This window comes from Prionailurus viverrinus, chromosome D4 (assembly GCF_022837055.1).
Source record: "Prionailurus viverrinus isolate Anna chromosome D4, UM_Priviv_1.0, whole genome shotgun sequence".
Taxonomy (NCBI): Eukaryota; Metazoa; Chordata; class Mammalia; order Carnivora; family Felidae; genus Prionailurus; species Prionailurus viverrinus.
In genome coordinates, this window is record NC_062573.1 from 80076170 (window position 1) to 80103583 (window position 27414).

The window sequence follows — 27414 nt, forward strand, 5'->3', positions numbered from 1 at the left end:
TGGCCATAAAACAAGTCTCAAATATAAAAGGAGTCAAGATTTGTTCTATGTTTTCTGCCCACAACTGAACTAAATTAGGAAATAAGAGCAAAGATCTCTGGAAAGTTCCAAGATGTTTTAGAACAAAATAAGACACTTCTAAATAACCAAAGAATCAAAGAAGATACCAAAAGTGGGGTTAAAAAGTATTTAAAACTGAATGAAAATAAAAATATACCATGTCAAAATTTTTTGGATGCTACTAAAGCAGTCCTTAGAGGGAAATCTATAGTAAAACAAACATCTGTAGTAGAAAAGAAGACAAATCTCAACCTAACGATCTCTGCTTTTACCCCATGAAACCAGAAAAACAAGTAAATTTTGTCCATGGTAGAAGAGAGGAAATAATAAAGATCATAACACAATTCAAATAATGAAAGTTTTACCACTTCCTTATCAATGTGGATAACTTTGTTCTTTTTCTTGTCTGACTGCTGCAGCTAAGACTTCTAGAACTGTGTCAAATAAAAGTGATGAAAGTAGACCTATCTGTCGTATTCCTGATCTTTCACTATTTACACGTGACATGACACTATACAGAGAAAATCCTAAAGACTCCACCAAAAAACTACTAGAACTGACAAATGAGTTCAGTAATATTATAAGGCACAAAATTAACACACAGAAATCTGCTGCATCTCTAGACACTAACAGTGAAGTAGCAGAAAGGGAAATTCAGAAAATGATCCCATTTATAACTGCATCCAAAATAACAAAATAAAATATCTAGGAATAAACTTAACCAAGGAGACGAAGGACCTGTACTCCAAAGACTAAAACATTCACGAAAGAAAAGGAAGATGACAAAAATGTAAAGACATTCTATGCTCATGGACTAGAAGAACCAATATTGTTTTTAAAGATCCATACCATCCAAAGCAATCTACAGATTTAACGCAACCTCTATCAAAATACCAACAGCATTTTCCATGTAACTGGAACAAATGATCCTAAAATTTACATGGCATCACAAGAGGCCCCGGACAACCAAAGCAATCTTGAGCGAGAAGAACAAAGCTGGGAGGCACCACCATCTCAGATTTCAAGATACGCTACACAAAGCTGTAGCACTCAAAACTGTATGGTCCCGGCACAAACACAGGCACACAGGTCAGTAAAAAAGAAAAGAGCCCAGAAATAACCCCATGCTTATGTAGTCAACTAATCTATGACAAAGGAGGCAAGAATACGCAGTGAGGGAAAAGATGGTCTCCTCGATACTTGATGCTGGAAAAACTGGACAGCTCCATGCCAAAGAAACTGAACCACTTTCCTACACCACATAAACAAATAACTTTGAAATGGATTGAAGACCTAAATGTGAGACCTGAAACCATAAAACTCCTGGAAGAAAACCTAGGCAGTAATTTCTTAGACATGGACCTTAGCAACATTTTTTTAGACATGTCTCCTCAGGCAAGGGAAACCAAAGCAAAAATAAACTACTGGGACTACACCTCGCACAGCAAAGGAGACTGTCAACAAAACAAGGCAACCTACTAAATGGGAGAAGATGTTTGCAAATCAAATATCTGATAAGAACTTAACATCCAAAATATCTAAAGAACTTACGGGCTCAACACCAACCCCCCCCCCCCCACACACACACACAAGTAATCTGATTAAAAATGGGTAGAGGACCTGAATAGATATTTTTTCAAAGGAGACATAGAGATGGCCAACAGACACATGAAAAGAGGTTCAACATCACTAATCAACAGGGAAATGCAAATCCAAGCCACAATGAGATATACCTCATTCCTGTCAGAATGACTAGAATGAAAAAGATAAGAAATAAAGGAATCCTTACGCAATGTTGGTGGAAAGACAAATTCGTGCAGCCACTGGAAAGCAGTGTGGAGGTCCCTCGAAGAAACAAAAAATAGAATTCCCATCTCACCCAGTAATTCCACTCTTGGGTATTTACACAAAGAATATAAAAACACTAATTTGAAAAGATATATGCAGCCCTACGTTTATCCTAACATTATTTTCAATAGCAAAGGTATGAAAGCAACCCAAGTGTCCTTCGATAGATGAATGAGTAAAGAAGATATGGTATATATAGACAATGGAATGATTCAGACATAAAAAGAATGAGATTTGCCATTTGCAACAATATAGATGGACCTAGTGAGTATAATGTTAAGATAAGTCAGACAAAGATACCATAGGACTTCACTCACGTGTGGAATTTAAGCAACAAAACAAATGAAAAAAGAAAACAGAGCCAAAAACAAGCAAAACCACTCTTAAATAGAGAACAAACTGGTGGTTGCCAGAAGGGAGGAGGGTGGGTGAATGGGTGAAAGAGATAAAGGGGATTAAGATACACTTACTGTAATATAGGGATACACTCAGTAATACACTCAGTAATATAGAGAACTGTTGAACAATTTTTTTAAAAGATCATAGCAGAATTCAATAACACAGAAAACCGGGGCGCCTGGGTGGCTCAGTCGGTTAAGCATCCGAGTTCGGCTCAGGTCATAATCTCATGGTTTGTGGGTTTGAGCCCCACATCAGGCTCTGTGCTGACAGCTCAGAGCCTGGAGCCTGCTTCCAAATCTGCGTCTTCCTGTCTCTCTGCACCTCACAGCTTGTCCTCTATCTCTCTCTCAAAAATAAATATTCATTTTTTCTCATTGCCACGTAGTATTCCATTGTGTATATAAACCAGTTTCTTTATCCATTCATCCGTTGATGGACAAATTCAGGCTCTTTCCATAATTTGGCTATTGTTGAAAGTGCTGCTATTAACATTGGGGTACAAGTGCCCCTATGCATCAGCACTCCTGTAATCCCTTGGGTAAATTCCTAGCAGTGCTATTGCTGGGTCATAGGATAGATCTATTTTTAATTTTTTGAGGAAATATGGCCTTCTGTAGCAACGTGGACAGAACTGGAGAGTGTTATGCTAAGTGAAATAAGTCATACAGAGAAAGACAGATACCATATGTTTTCACTCTTATGTGGATCCTGAGAAATTTAACAGAAGACCATGGGGGAGAGGAAGGAAAAAAACAAAAAAAAGGTTAGAGAGGGAGGGAGCCAAAACATAAGAGACTCTTAAAAACTGAGAACAAACTGAGGGTTGATGTGGGGAGGGAGGGAGAGGTGGGTGATGGGTATTGAGGAAGGCGCCTGATGGGATGAGCCCTGGGTGTTGTATGGAAACCAATTTGACAATAAATTTCATATTTAAAATAAATAAATAAACATTAAAAAAAATTAAATAACACAGAAAACAGAAAAATGGGAAAACTCAATGAAAGCAAAAGCTCATTATTTGAAATGGTCAGTAAAATTGATAAACCTCTAAATAGGCTGATCAGAAATTAAATGCAAAGACATAATGAGTATTCTAAAATGTTGAACCCAACAAGATCCATAAAGAATAGCACATCAAAACCACACTCAGATACTACCTCACGCCAGTCAGAGTGGCTAAAATGAACAAATCAGGAGACTGCTGGCGAGGATGTGGACAAACAGGTGGGAATTCCCACTATTGGTGGGAATGCAAACTGGTACAGCCGCTCTGGAAAACAGTGTGAAGGTTCCTCAAAAAATTAAAAATAGACCTACCCTATGACCCAGAAATAGCACTGCTAGGAATCTACCCAAGGGATACAGGAGGGCTGATGCATAGGGGCACTTGTACCGCAATGTTCATAGCAGCACTCTCAACAATAGCCAAATTATGGAAAGAGCCTAAATGTCCAGCAACGGATGAATGGATAAAGAAACTGTGATTTATATACACAATGGAATACTACGTGGCAATGAGAAAGAATGAAATACGGCCTTTTGTGGCAACGTGGATGGAACTGGAGAGTTAGTTATGCTAAGTGAAATAAGCCATACAGAGAAAGACAGATACCATATGGTTTCACTCTTATGTGGATCCTGAGAAACTTAACAGAGGACCATGGGGGAGGGGAAGGAAAAAAAAAAAAAGAGGTTAGAGAGGGAGGGAGCCAAAACATAGAGACTCTTAAAAACTGAGAACAAACTGAGGGTTGATGGGGAGTGGGAGGGAGGGGAGGGTGGGTGATGGTTATTGAGGAGGGCACCTTTTGGGATGAGCACTGGGTGTTGTATGGAAACCAATTTGACAATAAATTTCGTATTAAAACAAAACAAAACAAACAAAAAAGAATAGCACATCAAGACTAAGTGGGTTCAATCTCTGGATTTCAACCCTAAACCAGTTTAGGGTTTCAAGGCTGGCTTAAATGTAATTCACCATATTAAGAAACTAAGACAGGAAAACCTCATAATTATCTAAATAGACACCAAAAAAAAGTATTAGACAAAATCCAACATCCATTTCCAACAAGAATTCTCAACAAAGTAGAATTTCTTCAGCCAGATAAAGAATGTCTTTTAAAAAACCTACATTTGACATCATACTTAATGGTGAAAGTCTGAATGTTCCTCCCTTACGATCAAGAACAAAATAGGGGTGCCTGGGTGGCTTAGTCGGTTAAGAGTCCAACTTCGGCTCAGGTCATGATCTCGCGGTCTGTGAGTTCAAGCCCCGCGTCCGGCTCTGTGCTGACAGCTCAGAGCCTGGAGCCTGTTTCGGATTCTGTGTCTCCCTCTCTCTGACCCTCCCCCGTTCATGCTCTGTCTCTGTCTCAAAAATAAATAAACGTTAAAAAAAAAAATAAAAGAACAAAACAGAAATGGCAGCTGTCATCACTTCTATTCAACATCGCACTAGACGATCTAGCCGGTGTAATTGGGCAAGAAAAAGAAATTAAATGTATCCAGATTTTAAAGGAAAAAGTAAAACTTTCTTTATTCACAAACATGATCTTCTATGTACAAAATCAGGGGGACTCTATACAGAAGCAGCAGTGTCCTCTAATATCAAATTCACACTCAATTTTTCCCAATTGCCCCCAAAATGTCTTTTGCAGCTGGCCTCCCCCCCCCCCCGAAATCAGGATCTAGTCAAGGCCCCCTCATTGGATTCGGTAGTTAAATCTTCTTTACTTTTGCTTTAAAACAGTCTCCTCCCTTTTCCCCCCTTAGTTTTTTATGACACTGAAGAGACTAGGCCAGTCGGTTGTGGTGTAGAATGAGCTACATGCTCGATTTAGTGGTTTCCCGATTGTGGGTTTAACTCATTCCTTGATCTCCTGCACTTTTTATAATCAAGAAGTTGTATCTTAGCACCATCCAAAGAAAAGAAAAATCAGACAAACCCAAATTACAGGACAGTCTACAAAATGACCAGTACTGCTCAAAACTGTCAAGGTCATAAAAAAAAAAAAAAAAAGAGAGAGAGAGAGAGAGACTAAGAAACTGTCAAGGATCAGAGAAAACTAAGGAGACATGAGGACGACACACAAATGGGGAATCACGGATTGAATTCCAGCACAGAAAACAGGTATTAGAAAAACTGATAAAATCCAAATCAAGTCTGAAGTGAAGTGAAGAGTAACGTACTAAGCTGGCTTCTTAGCTCTGACAAATCTACTGCGGTTATGTAAGATGTTAATAATAGGAGAAAGTAGATGAGGGGTGCACAGGAACTCTCTGAACTACCTTTGCAACCTTCCCAAAAGTGTAAAATTTCCCAAAGGTAAAAGTTTATTGCAAAATTGGGTTACAGACTTAAACGTAAAAAAACATAAAGCTCCTTGAAAAGAAATACGTGAGAAAAATATTTTGGACCTTCAGTAGGCAAAGTTTTTTACCGAGGAGGCCAAGAGCACAATCCATAGAAGATAAAATTGGTAAATGGGACTTTGTCAAAATTAAAAACTTCTGCTGTTTACAACACCCTTGCTGGGATAAAAAGACAAGCGGACTAGGAGAAAATATCTGCAAAGCAAACATCTGACAGAGGACCTGTACCCATAATAAATTCTCAAAACTCAGTAATAATAATAATAATAATAATAAGTGGGCAAAAGATGTGAACGGAAACCAGAGAAGACAAAAGATGGTAAATAAGCAAACGAAAAGATGCCCCAAATCATTAACCTGAGAAGACGCAAATAAGTGCCACCAAGAGAAACAACTACACACATCAGAATGATGAACATTTAAAAGACTGACCATATCAAGTGTGGGTTGGGATGCAGGGGACCCGGAACTCTCACACGATGCTGGTGGCAATGTCAAATGGTGCAACCGGTGTAAAAAAAAGTTTGTGGACGTTTCTTAAAAATTTGAACATATACCTCTTCCCATATGACCCAGCCATTCTATTCCTAAGTTATTTACCACCCAGCCACCCACCCCCAACAAAGAAAGCGTAGGTCCATACAAAGTCTTGAACGCTAACGGTCATAGCTGCCTTAATCATAATACTCGATAACTGGACATAACTCATTTGTCCAGCGAAAGGTGAATATGTCCGTACCCCACACGATGGGATATCAGTCAACAATCAAAAGAAATGAACGCGTGTTACATGCAACAGTATGGACGAATGACCAAGTAATCGTGTCCCGTGAAAGAAGCTAGACAAAAAAAAAAAAAAAAAATACCTACTGTATGATGTCATTTATATCAACTTCTAGGAAATGTAAACTAATTTACAGGGACTGAAAGTATGTAAGGGATCGCAGGGATGGGTGGGGGCGGTGGGCTCTGAGTTGAACGGGCAGGGAGAAGGAGAAGGAAGGAAACACAAGGAAACACAAGGAAACCACTGGTGTGACAGTATATTCAGCACCTTGACTGCAATGATGATCTCACAGACATACCCAAATATCCAAATCGTACTCTTTAATTATGTGCGGTTTACTGTATGTCAGATACACTTCAACCAAACCATTTGTTTTGTTTTGTTTTGTAACCACCACCCCAAAACCTGGAACATCTGAGAATGCACCAAGCCTGGAAATGAGAAGCCTGAAGAAAGACACGATGGCTTTTGGCAAATGGCCGATAGTGTGGCAAGTGAAACATGGATTAGAATTGGCCTAGAAATCCAAGCAAAGCATTTCGAACACTTAAACTCTACAATACTGCAAGACCACTATTATTCCCATTTTACAGATGAAAAATCCTAGGCTGAGGGAAGTTAAGGGGCTCTTGAGATTCAGGATCTGAAATGAAGTCTGTCTGACCCTAAAACCCAAGGATACAAGATTGCCTCCCAGTTCACTGAAGAAACAGGAGCCATCTGATGAATACTGCATGTGGTCCCTTGTTGCCCTCTGTAAACATTTTCTGTAATCCTGCTCAACTTATTTTTCCAAAATGCAAATTTTCTCCCGTTATTCACTCAGCTTCATTTCCTTCACTGCCTTACAAGTAAAGTCTGAACTCATCGAGACGGCCAGGTGAGAGATCTACCTGCCTACTTCCACAGCATCATTTCCAAAGATTTCTCCCGGATATTCCAGACGTACCAAAATATTTACACGTCTTCTAAAAGCGCAATGCATTTTTTACTTGCTCTTCTCACTTTTCTGTGTGCCCTTCCTCTGATTTTCAGCCCAGTGAAGGACCTTCCCGACTCAGTTTAAACACTGTCTCCTCTGCTGAAGTTTTCTCTGACATTCCAGAAACAATTAGATGCACCTTCTTTTACATGCACATCACTCTATTTGTACTGGTAATTCTTTGTGAATTTGTGGCATGCAATATATATACATACACACACACACACAAAGATATCCTCAAAGAGTTGACTCATTTCTGTATCACAGGTACCCAAGCCCAACAGGAAAGGTTTCGTAAGTGCTTACTGAATAAATGGATGAACGACAGACAGGTGGATGAATAAGCAATTAAATGGATATGAAAACCAGTGTGTGAAATTGAACAAGAATAAAGAGAACATAAGGGTTTTCCTTTCTGTGGAATATAAAGGAAATCATAATGCCTATGGCAGAAATATACCGGTTGCTATAAATATAACATATAGTACACCTTGTTAATTCTATATGTTTTCAACCTAAATTAGGTCTTAATTAAAGCAACTATTATCTAGCTTACTTGATTGTGGGGTCCTGTTAAAACACTTTATTTAATCAAAAGTAAGGTACTATATAATTTGATGCAAGCATTAATTCTCCAGACTATAAAATGGTTGGAAACCAGGAAATCTGTGAACTACTCTGATTACTTGTCAAGGAGAAGAAAGCCAGAGGAATAACCTCTTTGTGACCCTCCTCCCACAAACAAAACTATTCACAGATTTTACCATTTCAAGATGTAACCTTGTTTAGTGCTCTCCTCCTGCAGATAACATGAGACATTAAAAAAAAAAATCCCACCATTTAAAATTTCAGGCTCCTTTCTTCCTCGATTGTTTATGGTTTTGAAGTATTTTTATGCCTGGCCAATATATGTTTCATTAGGTTTCTAAAATTTAGTCTCAATATATAACTGGGATAATTTATGGTACCTTCTGGTTTGGGGAGGTTCTTTTATCATCTTTTTCTCTTGCCCAGAGCTCACATAAACATAATTTGGGTACCTTCTGCACACTGCTGTTTAATGTTAAAATCAGGCTGGAACGAATTCTTTTTTAAAAATGCAGAATAAGATAGAAGTGGAAAAAAAAAGTCAAGAAGCTTTGAGAACTACTCTCAGCTAATGGAAAAATTATTTTAATTACATGAGAAATGTTCTAAAGCAATCTTCTGGGTGAAAACAAAGCATTACTTATTCGTTGAGGAAAATGCTTTCCCTGAAGAAAATGTTCCCATGTTCGGAAGCGCTTCGTCTGTGAAATTAATGCCTTATACATGTAGGTAAAAAAAAAAAAAAAAGGTTCACACCTTGGTAATTTTCTTCTAAAATGCTGCCTCATTATAGCAATAACATTTTGATTTACGCTAGAAAGGGTTTCTTTCCAAAGAACTAAAATGTATTTTAGAAACACACTTAAAAAAAAAAAAAAAAACCTGAAGTGTGCTCTATAAAGTACTAAACAAGTCCATAGCAGTGGACTTTGCTTTAAAAGGACAAAAGAAGCCATTTTAAACCACATTAAGTGTAATCATCTCTTTTTTTCCCTCTGAAACATGACAGTAAAATGAGAATAAGAACTGAATGGTTTCAGAGCGCAGCAATGCAAAGTTTGGGACTGCAATATGAAAAGACAAAATTTTGAAAAAACAACCTTGGACGAAGATGTCCATTGAACACAAGGAGATATATTCCAAAAGCTGCTCTAATTTTTCTCGGATTAGCCTGAGAACACAGGACAGGCCATTTGTTTGGATTTTTGCCTTGACGATCTTCAACTTTGCTCCTGCATTTCCTTTCACAAATAAACAGGTTAACATAAGGAGGTAACTGACTGTGTAACTTATCACATTGTGATCTTTCAAGGGAAACGTTTCGGTTCATTCAAATTCTGTCTCCTCTCAACATCTCTCGTCTCCTGCATGAGAAGATGACAGTCTATAAAAGGAAAGGACACCATGTGTGAATTGAGTTAAGAAGGGTTCATGAGAGAACCGGAATCTAATTACATAAACACACTTCCCTACAGGTGGATATAAATTTGAAAATCTCTGAAATCTCATCTTTAAAGGCGAGCAGTGCTTTTTTAATTATGCTAAAAGTCCCTTGTCTGCTTGATCTCTCATGAACAATTTTAATCAGGCAAGCCTAATACACGCCGTCTCACAGACAACTTAACAGAGCTCTCAACTATGAGCTAATGGGAAGACAAGGAACCACAAGCATTTTTATTAAAAGGAAAAAAAAGGCCAGCCTAGAGATTTGGCCAGCAATAAAGCAAGATTAAATCATGCTTTTCCCCCACTTAGCCTACTTCACTTCAAGAACTACAGACATACAATTAATTTGCTCTTGAGATTTATTTTGTAAACATAAACACACCATGTTTAACATATTACATCCTCGCAGTTCACAGCGGTTTTCGTGATTCTCCTCTCTCATTCACAAATGGCCTAATGTACATTGGAGCGACCAGTTGGCCAGAATCGAAGAATAGCCCCCACTAAAATTTATTCTTCCCAGAAGAGACAAAAAGCACTCTCTCCCGTCTACAGGAATCCTGAGAAGGTCAAAGGGAATGTGAAATGATAATTAAAAGAACCCACCCTTCAGCCAATCCCCAAGCCCACTTGCTTAACCAGCTATGTCCAGGAGTTTTCAGCCCATTCTAAGGCTCTCCAGACAGAGCAGCCTACCAGAACCCTCATTTTTCAGCAGCTCTAAACCATCTGAACGTCACAGCCACCATTTTAAACTCCTTTCTCTTAACCAGTTCAACCCAGAACCCCCCCACCCCAAAAAAGTATCGTTAATCGCCCCAGGGGCTAAGAGTCTGCACCTACGCAACACCGAATTGGTTTCAGTCTATCTTGATTCCCCCAAACTGCTTGAAATGAAAACTTCCACTTTTTAAACCCTGGTCTGAGTTTACCTCCGATTAGTGGCTATGTGATTTGCAAGCTATTCTCAAGCCGCTCTGTGCCACATTTCCTCCACCTGTAACACTGTAGTAATACTCTCCTTCAAAGGGTTGGTGTAAGAATTAAATGCCAGGAGACGGGAAAGGGCGGGTATAAAAATTAAATGACATAGTTCACCCAGCACATGGTACACCCTTCATACACTCAAGTTTCCCTCCACTGTGTCCTAGATTAGTGTTTCCAAGGCTCTTCCAGCATGGGCTTGATGGCTTCCGCTGAACTCTGAAGACGACACTGGGCGTCTCACATGCTCCCTGGCAATCTGTGCCAAGGCTTCAGACGCAAGAGCAACCCTTCCCCAGAACCTCGCTCTTATGATCTGCCCATCTCTATACTCAGCTCCGTCCCTCTGGAGGCTTTCCAGCTATTTTCATTTGAGGGCTCCCTGGGCATCTCCAACTCACTCTGTTTCCCGGTGCCCTGAGTTAACGTTTGCTTATTCATCAGAGACTGCTTCATTTACCTTGGCTTCGGTTTTTCACCTGCCTGGCTCTCTTCCTCATTAGTGCTTCTGCTGCTTACTAATTGCAATTGCATGCAATCCATTTAAATCGAAGTTTTTCTATTTACACTGATTTAGAAGACTATTCTTTACAGTTAAGCTGCAAGAAAATTAAAATACAATAGGTGAGGACAAGTAGGCCCTGGGAAAAAAACATATGGTTAATTCTCAGAAAATGAGTTTTGTTTTGTTTTGTTTTTACAATCAACACACATTTCACGCATTCGCCTATCAGATCTTGTGATTCTTCTGACCTGGTTGCTTGATGGGCGGTAACAATTCTGCTCTCTTATTGAAATGGTACACAGATGCTGAAGAGTGAAAGGGGACAAAAGGCAGAGTAAAAGATAAAGCAGCTTTCAAGAAATGTTCACCAGCACCACTACGATTGCAAATACGTGCATACAAATCCTTTTCAAACCCCCCAAAGTAGTTGCCTAATCTATCTTCAAATATCTCAGAATAAGAAAATCTTAATTCTAGAGTTAGAAAGGCCAGATCTCTAATAAAGAATATTCTTCTGAAATAACGTAAATCAGGACCACTGTCCAGATATTTTCACGATACTCAACATTTTTTTTTTGTTCTTTTTTACTTTTTTGTTCTTTCTTTTTCCCTTTCACATTCTCTCCCAATCCTCTGTTGGGTACACAAATTTAAAATGCTTAGTGATGCAAAAGGAAGTATTATTCTTTACATGAATATGAATTACATGTCTTTCCGTACTCCATGCTTCTTAATTTTCCTAATGGAGTATCAAGTCTTTCCAATATCCTCAAATTAATCCCAACCTGCTTCAAATTACCATGTTTTGAAGTTCCGCCTCAGGTTCTGGTCAAGGATAAAGTGCCATCATGGGCAGTCCCATTACTTCTTAGAATTTTACTTAGAAATTCTTGTGATGATTCTACTCAACTCACTCAGGTAAAATTTCGATCCAGCAGTATTAACATAAAAATTATTTCAATAACCCAATTCATCACTACCTGAAACAATGGCAAAAACTTTCTTTTCCACTAAGTATTTGGTTTGCAAAAAGCTACTACACCTGGCACCCAGATCGTGGATTCTAACACCATTTTCCCATAAAAGGAACCAGGGCTCTTTGCAGAAATGATCCTAAGAGTGGAGTAGAAAATATAAGGGTGAATCTAATGCATCCTATAGTCCCAGACACTAAAAAAGTACTCAAAACAAAAAATAAAACTCAATGATGAGGTTATATCAGAGGGACAAGGGACACAGGGGCCATTTACAAAGCTCCCAATGACCAAAGCTGAGCCAATCAGAATAATAAAATGGTGTTGCATTATAATCCAAAGTATAAAATAAGTATCCACGAGGGCACCTGGGCGGTCCAATCGGTTCAGCGTCTGGCTCTTGGTTTCGGCTCAGGTCGTGATCTCGTGGTTTCTTGAGTTCAAGCCCTGCATCAGGCTCTGCACTGGCAGCACAAAGCTTGCCTGGGATTCTGTCTCCCTCTTTCTCTGCCTGTCCCCACTAGCTCTGTCTCAGTCTCCCTCAAAACAAACAAATAAACTTAAAAAAATAAGTTAAAAAACATCCACGAATCCATACTTACATAAATAAATGACTGATTAAATACATACACAAACGGTGGGGGGGGAGGGGAGAGACAAATCTCATGCAGCAGTATTCCAAGTAATTTATGAAGATACCCCACTCTTATGGGAGTGGAACAGGACTCCCCGCTCCTTAAGTGGGGGCCACACACAGTGCTTTCCTTCCAAAGGGGGAAAGTCTGAAAAGGGGGAGTAAAGAGTAACCTTACAGAGAGTGAGGACAGCCGTTGATGATATGGGAAACTGGGTGTGAGATATATAGGAACTCTCTGTACTATCTTCACAAGCTTTCTGTAAATCGGAACCTATTGTAAAATTTAACAATGTGTTCTAAAAGTTAGAAAAAAAAAATCTGCTATTGCCTTTGGGCTTTCTGCAGCTTGCTACCCGGCTTACCAGCAGAAACTCTAGTCAGTTCTAGAGCACTTCGACTGTCCAATTCTCGATAGCACTCTCAAACCCAGCGGTGGCCAGCACTGCCTTGGATGGAAAGATGAGAGGCAGAGCCCTGCGTGGGAGTGTTGCTCTCCGTACAGCTAGTCGGGGGACTCAAAGAACCAATTTCTTCATCTATACAATGGGGCAAACGTGCTTGGAGGGGTTAAGGACTCCTGGGCAGAGAGGGCTAATGCCTGGCTGCATTTCCACTGCACAACGTCTCTTCTACATCCAGTTCCACTTTCTCCCACTTGGCCCCACTCAGATGTCAACCAGTGGCCAGACCTGGCTGCTTCCAGTCGGGTTCTGTAGACACGATGCTCAAATGTTACTTTTTTTCCCCCCCAAAATCAATTCATGTGAACTCTCTCTCTGGAAGAATAACTGGAAATTGGACACAGCGGTTGCCTCTTTGTGGGAGAACAGGCGACCAGAGCAGAGGGAGCCATGATTTGCATTGTATACGCTCTCGGGCTATCTGAGTTATTTCCTACTACAGGTAAGCATGAGCTATTTAAAAACTTATGACAAAAGCAACAACAAGAAATCCATTATTACTCAAGGACTGCTATCATTTTCTTATTTCTACCTTTGTATCTGCAATCTGTGTGTTATCTCCTTTTGATATAGCACCATCCATCGCAAAGGCAAGAAGTGTGGCTCCAGGAGACTAGTCTAAAATGATTTCAATCAACTTCTTGTGTAGCAAATCAGCTGTTTCAAAATAGCATAGCAGTCTTGGAATCAGAAGTGACTTGGGATGGAACCCAGGCCTCCTTACTGAACCTCCCCAAAAGCCCAGCTTCTTCATCTATAACCCTGGAATAACAATACCCACACTTTATAGAGCTGTTGGAAAGGTTAAGTAAAGTAGATGTAAAATCCTTAGCACAGGGCCTGGTCCATCTATTACTGTCATTGTAGGTATAAATGGAAGTCTGTGGGAAGATCTGATTTCTCACTCAGATGTCTTTTCCACTCAGCTATGGATCCAGAAGCAACTTCCAAGATTCAACACCCCTAAGATGCGATCGGTTTTCAGCAATTATTGTTCTAGTCTCCTAAAGAATGTGTGTGAAATAACTAGAATGAACAGCATTTCAACACACGAGTCACACGCTATTGGTAATTTAGAATTGAGGAATTGTTAAAACCATCAAAGCAACAAAATATTCAAGGACAGTAACATTTAACACCTGATTAAATGGGCAGAATGCTCCAGTTGAAGTTGTCTTTGGGATTATGCTGGAAGATTGCATAAGTTTAAATGTTTAGATTATCTTCGCATCCTGGCCTTTGCCTTAGTTTAATGCAAAAGGGCTTGTCATATTTTACCAAGACACAGATTGTGGAGATTCGTAGTGATACATGTAAATAACCTTAATAAAAATGCAGGGTAGAGCGATGCATATAAACATCTTAGGTCCTTTAATGAATATTTGTCGAGTGGACTTTGTGTGCATCAATACGTGAATAAATACGATGTTATGAATGCATACTCCGTTCAGTGAGTCATTAGAAATATTATTCCGTTCCTGTCTCCAAAAAAAGAGCTATGTATTTTACCCTGACTTCCATTTTATTGTGGGTTTTAAATGGAAAACACTTCAAAACCGAATGGTATCTTTCCACTCACAGGGTCTTTCGTGTGTATTTGCATGGATACACACACAACAACATATACCCAGGCAACATTCTAGAGCAAAAGTATACATGCATCTCTATGTGCTTGGATATAATTTAAGATACAAAAGTACTAAAGATGTATTTGACAATTTTTCATACTTTCTAATTTTTTGGCTTTAGGGCTTTGCTGTAAGATTCATTAAAGCTGCTTCTTGCTTTTGAGGTCACCGACGACAAAAACAGCTCATGTGTATCTGATTTAAAGTCCCGCTGAGCAACTTGAGGGCTGCTACGAGCCAAGTGGACGAGTGATTTTCAGGCTGCGCCTGTCAGGGAAGAATGGGATCTGAAGCTACAATGATAAAACTCTTACACAGTTCCAAACACTTAGGCTGGAGACCACTGAGGAAGCTCCATTCCATTACTAAGTCACCCTGTCCAATAATGGCCATGGTGGACAAATTTTTTTTTCTCAATTCTTCCATTTTACGTTACGCTTCACAATTTGTAGGTCATTCGCAAGAACCATCTCATCCTGACAAAACATGTGAGCCAAAAGTTGGGCAGTTACTTCAGGGACGGAAGGCCACCAAACTAGTAAGCGGCAAAACTGGGATCTGTACCCACATCCTCTGTCCCCAGTAGAGTGCTCTCTCCCCCATCCCACAGCTGAATTCCTTCCTCTTCTATGACAGGTCCTGATTCCCGGGGCACAACACCCCATCTGCCCATCCCCTCATCCCTCCACCCCCCCCCCCCCCAACCTCTTCATCCATGGTCTGCAGTCCTCCCTTGGCCTGGGGCCGGTCAACTCAGCAGTGACACCGTCCCAAATTTAAATCAGCCTTCTAGGTAAGTCCGGCAAATGCGGTTCACTTTTCCTCCACACAGAATAAACTTCTTACCCAAGTCTTCAGAGGCTGATGGTCCTGAACCCGTCTTCTTTTTCACGTTTAGAGAGTGTCCTCTGTGCCCTAGAAAGGTTCCTGCACCCTGGGTCCCTTCCCTCCTGTCACCTAGTTAAGGTACGCTCTTCCTCACCTCCAGCCTCACTGCCTCAAGCAAGCAGCAATCTCACTAACCAAACCAGGGGTCCCGACTAATCCACTCTCAGGGTGCCATGGACCTCGACTCCACTGGTGTGATCATAGCTGCAAGTCACATTTACTCATGGAATTGTCTGGTTAATGTCTGACTTTCCTCCCCAGACTGTCAGTGACACGAAGGGTAAAGATGAGGTCACTTTTTGGGCTCAGTCACTACTATATCCCCACTGCCTGGCACAATTTCCAGCCCCACAGGAAGTACGTGATACTTTTTTCTAAAGCTAAACAAATAAAGAACTAGGCAAATTCCTTTTTCAGTCTTCAAATATTTGAAAATAACTACTATTCTGACGATTCCTCACTCAACACACATACACACAAAAGTTTTGTTTTTTTTTTTTTTTTTTTTTTTAAATTTTTTTTTTTTTCAACGTTTATTTATTTTTGGGACAGAGAGAGCCAGAGCATGAACGGGGGAGGGGCAGAGAGAGAGGGAGACACAGAATCGGAAACAGGCTCCAGGCTCTGAGCCATCAGCCCAGAGCCCGACGCGGGGCTCGAACTCCCGGACTGCGAGATCGTGACCTGGCTGAAGTCGGACGCTTAACCGACTGCGCCACCCAGGCGCCCCTGTTTTTTTAATTCTTTAAGGTTTATTTATTTTTAGAGAGAGATGGAGTTCTAGTGGGGGAGGGGTGGAGACAGAGGGAGACACAGAATCGGAAGCAGGCTCCAGGCTCAGAGCTGTCGGCACAGAGCCCGACGCGGGGCTTGAACCCACGAACCGCGAGATCGTGACCTGAGCCAAAGTCGGTCGCTCAACTGAGCCACCCAGGCGCCCCCTCCAAAGTTAAGTTTTAATAAGGAAACCACTCTGATCCTTGGAAATATTCCTTATATGACAAAGTTCCCAGATACTCCTTAAAACCTGGAAGTATAAATGAACATATTGGTTTTTTCTCATAAGTAGAGGCTGTACCTTTTCCATTCCGCACCCTGTATTTGCAATAAAACACTCTAGGGGCACCTGGGTGGTTCAGTTGGTTAGGAGTCCGACTCTTGATTGAGGCTCAGGTCATGACCTCACTCTTCTTGAGACTGAGCCCCATGTTGGACTGTGCACTGACAGCATCGAGCCTGCTTGCGATTTTCCCTCTCTCTCTCTCTCTCTCTCTCTCTGTGCCACTCCCCACCGCCCCCCACCCCCACACCTCTCAAAAATAAATTAAAAAACACACACACACAAGTCTATGGCTGGGGCATAGGAGTAACAGGTAGATCACAAATTCCCAGGTCTTCCTCATAGGAAATGCTGTTAAAAAAAAACATGTCTGCTTGATTCTTGACTAGTGTGATTTCAGTTTCAGCCAATCATTTCAGATGGCTAAGCCTTTTTTTTTTTTTTTTGGTCCTGATTCCCTTACTCCAACCATTAGCTGTCACTCCCAGCTTTATGTGATATGTAAATGTGATGGACATGTTTCATCGAAATTGGTGATATAAATGATTAATAGGACAAAGTCAAAGAAAGAGCCGAATCACGTCACCAGAAATCCCTCTCTCCAAGCTGACATCAGTTCATTCATCACGTTTTTTCAACTGCCTAGGAATGTGCCCGTCCTCATAAAACAACCCCTAATTTGACCATCTATCTCCTGAACACTACCACGAGACGCTTTGTCCCAAGCCTTGCAAAATCACCTTACTCCAACTGTACGGTAAAAAAAGTTACACAAGCTTAACATGACACACATTTCCAGCGACCTTAGGTGGTCTCCGGAGGACTGCTTCTCTCCTAGGTCGAGTCTGCACCAAGTATCTAATAACTAATTAAAAGAATTTTCCCAAGCACAGACATGAAACTGAAACACGGGTTTCAAAATGCCACTTCTGGTTACATCGGTTATAACATCCTACATTTACTCCTCTTTTTTGAAAATAAAGACAGTATCTGCATAATGATCTTTCGGCACCTTGGGTACTGATCGTCACTGCTGAACCATGACTGAACTGCTCATTTCTGCAGGTGATTTATTCCTGAGGCGTTAAGGGGTCAGAAGCATCAAAGAGCGTTCTCCCCGCTGCCTCGCCTTCCCTGGACTTCAATGCCCTGGCTGCCATCCTGAGTCTCCTCTGCGGAACCTGAGGCTCGTTTCCTTGGGATAGAGAAGTTAAAACCGACCCAGGAGGAGTTCTGCAATTCTGCCTTTGTTCCGACATCCAGTACTATGCCGTCTGTCCCAAGATGTTTATGCTTCTTCTTGGTTTCCTTCACGATCTAAACACAATATGCTGTGATCCTTTCCATCTTCACAAGCCTCATTTTGAGATTCAGCCTCCTGAATGCTACTCTCTTTAGTACTACTTGTGTATTTGTGTTCCTACCCATCCTTACGTACGAGAATCATTTGTGCTCCTATTGTCGGTATTCCTTTCTAGAGAGCCTACACACGTTTCATTTATTCGATTCATGTTGTACCGCTTGCCAAATATATGCAGTTCACCACACTACAGCGAAGGATACAAAGATACCTAAGATGGGGCACCTGGGTGGCTCAGTCGGTTGAGCGTCTGACTTAGGTCATGACCAGGTCATGATCTCATGGCTCATCGGTTCCAGCCCTGCGTCGGGCTCTGTGCTGATGGCTCAGAGCCTAGAGCCTGCTTCGGATTCTGGGTCTCCCTTCTTCTCTGCCCTTCCCCTGTTTGCACTGTCTCTCTCTCAAAAATAAACATTTTTAAAAATTAAAAAGATACCTAAGATTTGGTCCCTCCCTTCAAAAAATCCAGAGAGAAAAGAGACTTTTCAGCAGAAATATAGGCTTCTACGTTACCAAGATGAAAGCAAATGCTGAGCAAGCACAGAACACAACAGCTAGCTCAAGGAAGGGGCTGCTGAAGTCTTCACCAAGGAGATGACAGGAAGTGAGTCTTGCAGAGTAAGGACGTAGTCACTGAAAAACTGGAAATATGTGCAAACAAACGGCAATATAAAAAGCACATTGTTTTCATACAAGAGTGATGAACTTCATGTAGCTGGAATTTCAGTTACATGGAGTACAAGATATATAGCCTGAAAATATGGAGTCAGTTAGAAGAAGGCCGTGTAATCTAAGTGTCCAATGTAAGATAAACAAAATGAAGCAAGTACTTTCTGCAGAATACTAGGCAGCGGGTAGAAAAACAAGATCAAGATGTATTCCCAAAAGTCTGGCAGCTCTTTAAAAAGTAAATGGTGTCTAGAGCACGATATCAGCAATGCAAAATTAAAACGCATACGCATCCAATGTTTTGTGTGAACACACAATAAATCTACATGGTTAACAGGACACAGAACAGGATTCAGATCCAAAATAGGAAAATAGTGGGGCGTGCCTGAGTGGCTCTGTCGGTTAAGCGTCCACCTTTGTCTCAGATCGTGATCTCACAGTCTTGTGAGTTCGAGCCCCACATCGGCTCTGTGCTGAAAGCTCAGAGCCTGCAGCCTGCTTCGGATTCTGGGTCTCCCTCTCTCTCTCCCCCTCCCCCGCTTGCACTCTGTCTCTCTCTGTCTCTCTCTCTCAAAAATAAGGATTAAAAAAAATTTTTTTTAATATGAAAAGTTATCCATGGAGACGGAACATGATGGGGGTGGGAAAGGAGAACCAACAGATTTCTTTTTAAATGTGTATGCACCTGTCTGAAGTCCAAAGACATCAAAAACGTATAGTTTTCCTAGAAGTGACAGAAGTTATCAAGTTCAGGAATATGGCAAAATTGAATGCGGGTGGTTTTTAGGAAGAAAATTCGGGCCCGCATGAAGTCAAAGCTCTGTAGCTATAGTTTCTTCTGGAGTCGAGGAAGAGAAGTTCATTACCCTTTTTCTGCCTGTGCTGAGCAGGCTTTTATCATTCTGTGAGAAAAGGCAATGTATCAGACTAAACTGACCAGACTAAACCGACGGTAAGTAAAGACAGATGCAGAACTTTCGGGAACAGGTCAGAGTGAAGACGAGCTTTGACAGGGCGTCGATCACTACAGAGAAAAGCTGTATCTTAAGGCCCAAATTTGGGCTACCATCTTCTAGGAATTTCGTGTTGTTTAAACATTCCTGCACTGTGGTCGATGCCGGACTCGGTAAATATTGAGGATTTCACCAAGCTGAAGGTCTGTTGTTTTCTCAGGCGTGTGCCAGAGGGAGAGCAATGAGAAACTACGAGAAAGCCTCGCCGAGTAGGTCTCAGGAGCACAGCACGGGGATCCCTGTTAGAAACTCATTCAAGCCCTATCGCTTGAGAGAGGAATCTTGCTTTCTCAAGAACTGCTTCAGCTGTACAAACAGACTTTCTGCAGAACTGCAACTGAACACTACCAGCAGTAAGCCAGCGTTCTGAAATGTCATCAAGCTCTAGTGCCAGGTGACAATTGTTTGCTGTGACATGATTTATGCAGCACATTTCATCCACTTATCTTAGACTCAAAGGAATGTTACCAAAGGGTTCGCATTCAGATGAACAGGCATGATTTCTAGCCCGACCGTTGCATCTGCGAAGAGTGAAAAACACACCTGGGAAGTTCCAGGACAGGATCCTACTGATTCAGTTTTGAGAGTGAAGAATTTAAGAGCCACAGCACCGGCACCCTTAGGGGACCTCCCTCTATGGTGAGGACGTGGTTTGTCATTGGGATGCAAACAGTTGACTAAAATGTAACCGGAATCCAAATATATTGTTAATATCCTAAGTGATGTGTGCAAATGGTATGTACCATGGTTAACAATACTCTATGTATAGAACCTTCCGTTTCCACAGATGTGCTCTCGAGGGTCAGGCGTTCATGTCCCCCTTTGTGGTCTGTGCTTCAGGAACATGACAGGGATGTTTTTACCCTCAGACTCTCTGGCTCCTATTGAATTATCCACACCCCATCCTTCCATCTGCTCACCTATTCACGTGACGGCAATATTTTGATAGAAGAACATCTTTAAAAGAGAGAATCTTCCAATAATGACCCTAAAACAATTTTACTTTTTTCAATATTATTACCTAGAGAAGGTAATCTATGTTCTCTGTGGGTGGTGACATATGGGTATTAGTTCCCTTTCTCTACACAAAATATGTGTTGCTTTTGTAATCCAGAAAAACAGATTTAAAAATATTTTTTAAGTTTAGTTAGAGAGAGAGAGAGAGAGAGAGAGAGAGAGAGAGGGAGAGAGAACATGAGCAGGGGACGGGCAGAGACAGCAGGACAGAGAGAGAATCCCAAGCAGGCTCTGCACTGTCAGCAGAGAGCCAGACATGGGGCTCGAACCTACAAACTGTGAGATCATGACCTGAGCTGAAATCAAGAGTCAAACACTTAAGCGACTTAGCCACCCAGGTGCCCCCAAGAAAAAAAGATTTTAAATGACTATGTAGTGACATGATTAGGAAGGCCTTATTATAAGAAGTTCTCATTTCAATTTTTTTAATTAAAAGTGTTTATTTATTGAGAGAGAGACAAAGTGCACGCTAGCAGGGAAGGGGTAGAGAGGTAGAATCCCAAGCTGGCTTTGGCTGCCAACGCAGAGCCTGATGAGGGGCTCGAACTCACGAACCGTGATATCATGACCTGAGCCAAAACCAAGAGTTGGATGCTTAACCTGACTGAGCCACCCAGGCGCCCCAAGAAATTCTCATTTTTAAAAGGTGGTTATATATCGAAGGACCTGGGTCTGGGATATCCCTCTTGCCTTCTGTCTTTACCCAGGCTTACAGCCCAACTTAGATGTGAATACACACACCAGCTTTGTCCTAGGATCTGTGACCGACTGGACAGTGGAAGGCAGGGGCTGAGCAAACCTAAAATTACCTATCAGCTACTCAGAAAAGACACTGAATCTAGTCGGGGCTCTAAAAATGAGATTATATTATACGAATATGCCAAATTTTCTTAGGATGAGACACACTGAGTCGGCATCTTGGCAATTTATGCTCAAGACTAAATGGTTTCAAATAAACACAAATACTCTTATACCTCAATAGACACATGCACAAAATAACCATCTATCTATTATGTTATCTAACATAATAAATTTAACACTGTTAGAAAAAAAAGTCCTTGTTTAATGAAAAAATTATCACTCATATTTGCCCAGGTTTCCTCTATGTTACGCGCGCATCAAGATAAACATCTAAAACATTTGAAAACGTAACATTTTAACTTTTAATATTCAGCTTTACTTTTCTTAGCATTAAGCCTGAAACTAACACACTGAAGTTGTTGTAAAGCCTTATTCGTGTCACGTATTCACCCCCTTCTTTGCACAATTTAACTGAAAGCAGCATTTCAGAGAGTTAGCTAGTACCTTACCTCCCATCTCAAGCTTAAAAGGATTATTAGGGGCTAAAAAAAAGGCCTCAAACAGTGTATCACTAATTACATCATGAGAGGATAGTAGCTAGTGAAAAGCTACATGTGTCCACTACCAAAAAAAGCGCTAAAACATTGCTCACTATTTTCTTGCCATTTCCAAATATACAAACTTCAGTTTCTACAGCGAGAAAGGATGATGCTTGGATATCACTTAACCAATTAATTTCCTAACAAGCAACATATTTTTACTATATGTGCAACAGAAAACTACAAACGCCTTCCAGTGCTTCTAATGTATTCTCACCCTGATGTATTGAATGTTCCCACAGATGATTTCTCTAATGTATTCTCACTCTGATGTATTAAATGTTCCCACAGATGATTTCTCTTGTAAAATGACAATGGGTCATGGTAACCTACAAAATCCAACATTTTCCAGTGAGTTCTAACACCCATTCCTGAGATCTACTTTTTTTTTTTATATTCTTTCACTAATATTCATTTCAAATATAGGTTATAGTAACAGTCCCACTGCTACCTTTAACAGTAATTTGTAACTCAGCTTTTTATGTCCCTCCATACAGGAAATAAATGTAAATACAGCTCATGAGGCAAGATGTTGCATAAAATATAATCATGCATAGTATCAACAATATGCTTAACGATTTAGTTTATAGCTACTGGTTCTTATATCTTATGTCATTAGGTAGGTGGTATTTACTGCAAGGTAAGCACTTTGCAAATTTACACAGGAGAGAAATTTCAAGTTCATGATTGTTATGAAAGGAAAAATAAAAAACAATCTATTTAAGCACCTTATGAGATTCTATCTCATATAATTTAAACTTTTCTGGTAGTTTTGAAATATTATTCTAGAAAATGTTAAGAATATGCTAGGTGATTTACAAGGGCATCGAGTTTCTTGGCGGGGGGGGGTGGTTACAGTCTGAGTTAGATAGCAAGACAGGTAGCAAATGATTTAAATCCTACAGTAAACTTTACATGCTAATATTCTTGAAAGAACATAAGAGAATAGCAAACTATTTGAATGGCATGAAAACACAAATTGAATTGTGTTTCTTTATTAAACATTATGGTTCATCATTTTTATTCACTTAATCCAGTTTCCCAATCCTCGAAGACAATTTTAACAGATACTGTGCTGGTCAAGTAAATAGCATTTGGCATCATCCCAATCCTCACTTTCACAGAATATGCTTTGGATGAAGACAGATTGAACAGCAACATGTAACATCCGTTCGATAAAGTCAATAAAAGTGATGACTAAGCAACGGGAACGCATCTCCCAGACTTCTCATCTCAAAAAGGTATAACTTATGAACTATTGCACTCCCAAGGAATAGGCTCTTCCTCGGAGGAAGTACAAATAGAATATTCTGCCAGATCAAAGTTTTGAAAAAAATTTTTTTATTAACATTTATTTATTTTTTGAGAGTCAGAGAGCACGAGCAGGGGAGGTGCAGAGAGAGGGAGACACAGAATCGGAAGCAGGCTGAGCTGTCAGCACAGAGCCCCATGCGGGGCTCAAACCCACGAACTGTGAGATCATGACCCGAGCTGAAGTCAGTCGCCCAACCAACTGAGCCACCCAGGCGCCCCTGGATCAAAGTTTTTTAAAAAAATTCACCGTAACCTAATAACCACTGACAAGCCTGTTAAGAAGTTGAAGTATGCACAAAGCAGGACTTAATGAGCACATACAAGGGACTTTACAAAATGTTTCATGAAAAATAAATACAAGAATTAAAATCTCCATGAAATATACTATCATACATCATATATATGATTTATTGATATTAAATTCACACCCAAGGTTATTAAATTTGCATATCCAGTTTTACAAACACCTGTATGAACATACTGGCATAAGCTATTTTGGTTTTTGTTTTATTTCGGTTTTAGCTACAAACAACCATTTGGAGAATTTCTGAAAGTAAGAACATGCCCTTTCTCCTCGACTAAATATTTATTTCAGTAAGAAGAATTAAGTTGTCAGAGTAACAAAACTGATTGTATTTTCCAAATCATAAAGCAGTTGGTGTTTACCCTTCCCAAAAATGAAAGATGGGGAAACATTCCCCAATTCATTTTATGAGGCCAAGATTACCCTTTTTTTTTTTTTTATGACAAAAACAAGAAAATTTAACTACTACCAATAGTCCTCAGAAAAACAGACACAAAAGTGTCTGGAATAAAATGCTAACAAATCAAACCTAGTAACATATTGGGGCTCCTGGGTGGCTCAGTGGGTTAAGTGTCTGACTTCGGCCCAGGTCACAATCTCATGGTTCATGAGTTCGAGCCCCATGTGGGGCTCTGCACAGACAATGTGGAGCCTGCTTGGGATTCTCTCTCTCTCCCCCTCTCTCTGTCTCTTCACTGCTCTCTCTCTCTCTCAAAATAAATAAAAATAAAACTTAAAAAAAACCTCTAATAAACGTATAAAAAAATGCAATGAATCATGACAAAACGGGATTTACCCCAGAATTCAAAGTTGCTTTATCATTAGAATTATCAATCATAGTAATTTACCAGGTTACCAGACTAACAGAGAAAAAGCCCTGCATCATCTCAATTTAACATCCACTCATAAATAAAAACTCCCAGCAAACTGGGAATAGAAAGGAACTTCCTCATCGTGATTAAGGGCATCTACAAAGAACCTACAGCTAACATTAGATTTAATGGTGAAAGACGGAATGTTTTATTTCTAAGATCGAGAGGAGGACAAGGCTATCCTCCCTTACTATTTCTGTTCAACACCATAGATCCTAATCAATGCAATAGGGCAAGAAAAATGAGTAAAAGGCAGACAAATGAGAAAAGAAGACGTAAAACAATCTTTATTTGCAGACAACATGACTATCTATGCAGAACATCCTAAAGCATTTTTTAAAAATGCTATTAGGAATAGGAAGTACATTTAGTGACATTACAAAGTTATAAGGTCAATATATAAAAATTCAAATATGTTTCCATACTGGCCATATTGTATCTCAATGCTATTGAAATATATAGTATAAATTATTTACAATAGTGTCAAATATAGGACACACTTAGTGATAAAATTAACAAAAAATATTTGCAAGAAACTAGAAAACCAGAAAATAATAAGAGAAATTAAAGAAGACCTAAATAAATAGGTATGTCATGTTTATGGATTATAACACCCAACAGAACTAAAATATCAATTTTTGTGAAATTAATCCATAGACTCAACACAACTGCAGTCAAAATTCCAGAATTCCAGGAAGGTTTTTCTTGTGGATTTTGACAAGTTAATTCCAAAGTTTATATGCAAATGTAAAGGATCTAAAATAACCACCACAACTTTGAAACACAAGACAAAGTGGGAGAAACTACATACTATCTAATTTTAAGACTATAAAGCTACAGTAATCAAGAAAGTAGGATACTGACATAAAGTAATAAAAAAAAAATGGAACAGCATACATCCATACACATACAGTAACTGGTTTTCAATAAAGACGTCAAGATAACTCAATCGAGAAATTACAGTCTCTTCAACAAATGGTGTCGAAAAAACCGGATACTCACATGGAATTATATGAAACTTGTGTCACACCATATATAAAAAACTAACTCAGAATGTATTACAGACCTAAAAATAAGATTACAAGCTCTTAGAAGATAACATGAGACAATGTAAGTGGCATTACATTAGACAAAAATTTTTCATATTCCACAAAAACTCCAAGAAAAAAATTGATAAATAAAACTTCATCATAATGAGACGTATGTCCTCTGAAAGGGCCAATTTAAGAAAATCAAAGTGCCAGCCCATAGTCATGGGGAAAAAGTTTGCAAAACATATTTCTGATAAAGGATTTGTACCCAGAATTATGTAAATATCTTAAAAAAACTAAGTAAGAAGGAGACAAAAAAAAAACACACATGATTTTTTTAAAAATAGGTAAATGGTTTGGACAATAACAAAAACAATATGCAAATGGCCAATGAGCTTATGAAAGATGCTCAACACCAACAGTCACTTTAGGGAAATACTAATGAAAACTAGAATGAGATACCACTACATTTTCACTGGAACTACAGCCACAATTAAAAGCATTGTCGATACCTTGCACTGGCAAGGACGGGGACAACTGGAACTCTTGTACCCTACCAACAGGGATCCAAGATGGTACAGCTACTTTGCCAAACAGTTGGGTGGTTACTTATGAAATTAAACATACCCTTCTCATAATGACTCCGCGATCTCTCTGCTACTCACTTACCTGAGTGAAATAAACACATATGCCCAAACATTTGTACTAAATGTACGTAACTGCTTGACTCGCAATAGCCAAAAACTAGAAACAATCCAAGTACCCACCGATTAGTAAACAGAATAAACGAAGGGCAGTGTGGCTATACCGTGAACTACCACGCCGCAGCGGAAAGGAACAAACTACGTGATGCACGCACCATCTAAATTCAGGTACAATCTGAAGAGAGCCAGGTACAAAAACCATATACTGTCATGTATATGCTGTGATAGGAAATTCTAGAAAAAAGACAATAATAGACATAAAGCAGATCTGTGGTCACCAGAGGCCAGGGAATGCAGTAGAGGATCAACGACAAAAGGCTGGGTACAAATGTTTGGCAGTGATGAAAACGTTCTGCTTCTTGACTGTGGTAGTCGTACATGACTAAACACATTCGTCAAAATTTGCCACACTGCACACTTCACATTGGGGAATTATACTCTATGCAAACTGCACATCAATACAGCCAATTAAAAAAGGTACCAATCAAACGTACATTGAAGATATACATTGGTGGCAATGTCTGACAGCTTACCTATCCAAGAAAGAATGGCACTTTGAGTATGTAAAAATGCCAGCGCTAAACAACAACCAAAAGCCCAAAGGGTATCAGTGGAAAAGTGAGTCTCTTGCCCAACCCTAGATTTCTAGGCTTTGTTTTTTTTTTTAACTTCATTTATACTCACAAGGAAACTATATTACAATATGAGGACCCGCTTACTAATTAAGGTATCTATATATATTTTATTTTTTTTTAAAGAGAGTATGTGTGCACCTGAGTGGGAGAGAGAGGGAGACAGAGAGGGAGAGGAGAAGGGAGAGGGGGAGAGAAGGGGGGGGGGAGAGGGAGAGGGAGAGAGAGAGAGAGAGAGAGAGAGAGAGAGGCAGAGAGAGAGAGAGAGGGAGAGAGAGAGGGGGAGAGAGAGAGAGAGAGAGAGAGAGAGAGAGGGAGGGAGAGAGAGAGAGAGAGAAAGAATGAATCCCAAGCAGACTCCACACTCAGCACAGAGCCCAACATAGGGCTCAATCCCATGACCCTGGGATTATGACCTGAGCCAAAATCAAGGGTCAGATGCTCAATGAAGCTCCTAGGTATATATATTTTAAAGG

At 40.0% G+C, this 27414-nt stretch overlaps 1 protein-coding gene and 1 long non-coding RNA gene across 12 annotated transcripts in view; both read right to left on the reverse strand.

The window, feature by feature from the left end:
* The window catches only part of RFX3 (regulatory factor X3), a 288688-nt gene that overhangs the window by 195639 nt on the left and 65635 nt on the right, over positions 1 to 27414 (reverse strand). The window lies entirely within an intron of this gene.
* On the reverse strand, positions 10787 to 11832 carry LOC125150307 (uncharacterized). The gene is made up of 3 exons (XR_007146300.1): positions 11774 to 11832; positions 11223 to 11279; positions 10787 to 11068 (listed from the first exon to the last, which is right to left on the reverse strand). It is a non-coding gene; the product is annotated as an uncharacterized LOC125150307 (long non-coding RNA).